At 39.9% G+C, this 962-nt stretch overlaps 1 long non-coding RNA gene across 1 annotated transcript; it reads left to right on the top strand.

Annotated features, from left to right (window-relative positions):
• The first annotated feature begins 354 nt into the window (after nucleotides 1-354).
• On the top strand, nucleotides 355-698 carry LOC110674518. The gene is made up of 3 exons (XR_002498944.1): nucleotides 355-451; nucleotides 508-590; nucleotides 649-698. It is a non-coding gene; the product is annotated as an uncharacterized LOC110674518 (long non-coding RNA).
• Nucleotides 699-962: the final 264 nt, after the last annotated feature.

The raw sequence follows: 962 nt of genomic DNA, 5'->3' as shown, positions 1-962 counted from the left end.
TGAACATGGCAGTAAACTTCGCTAGACGTGTGAGCAAACTGTCCACGGATCTGGAAGAACGGGAAAAAGTACGTCTAATAGATGAGCATCTGAAACTTAACGATTACCCCAAATCGTTACGTCATCGGATCGCTAACAGGATGAATGAGCGCACCAACGAACAGCAGCAACTAGAAAACCTGGAATATACCTACCGTCGCATGCCATTCATACCTCACCTGTCAAATAGAATTGACAGGGCTCTTTCACGAGATTACGGCAACGTAAAACTCGCCAAATACAACGTCCGATCTGTGAGGGAATTCTAAGAAGCTAAGATGCTGCCACGGTTAAAAGCGTAGGCGAGATAAAACTGTGAAATTATAGCACAAAGCGTAAGCTAAAGCGTGTAGGTTTATAGCAAAAAGCCTCCCACGTTACAGTACTAGGCAAAAATATCGCCACACATGCAGTGAGTAAAAACATTGTAAAACTAAAATCAATTGAATAACATAATCTTGCCCATAGCCAAAGCGGGCGCCATTCCAATTTCATGTATGGACAAATGAATGTAGAGCACTACCATATATGTACAAGAGAACGTAGTTTCTGTAAGTAATAGGGTGAGTCAAAATCGATGAATATGTAACTATTTGCAAATAATTTTAGAATCCTTGAAAAAGGTAAAATATATTACCGAAACCGTCGGATATTGAAGCAAACCCGTTCTTGCTGCTCTCAAAGACTGCAACGGCCGAAAACACCACGTTTATAGCTGCAACATCCAGTCGTCAAGCAACATTTCCGTCATTACATAAAGATTTTCAGAAATTGCAAAATAATGTTGAATGCATCCCGTTATAATTTCTGGAACTCTAAAGTGGTATTCTACGAAATGTTGTACACAACTCGTTACAAAACTTGATTTTTACGGCACTCGTCGTAGTTAAAGTCAAATGTACGACTCGTGCTGCAAAAATCAT

This window comes from Aedes aegypti, chromosome 1, assembly GCF_002204515.2.
Source record: "Aedes aegypti strain LVP_AGWG chromosome 1, AaegL5.0 Primary Assembly, whole genome shotgun sequence".
NCBI lineage: Eukaryota > Metazoa > Arthropoda > Insecta > Diptera > Culicidae > Aedes > Aedes aegypti.
Note: the sequence above shows the minus strand (reverse complement) of the source record. Positions and strands in the feature narration are given on the sequence as shown.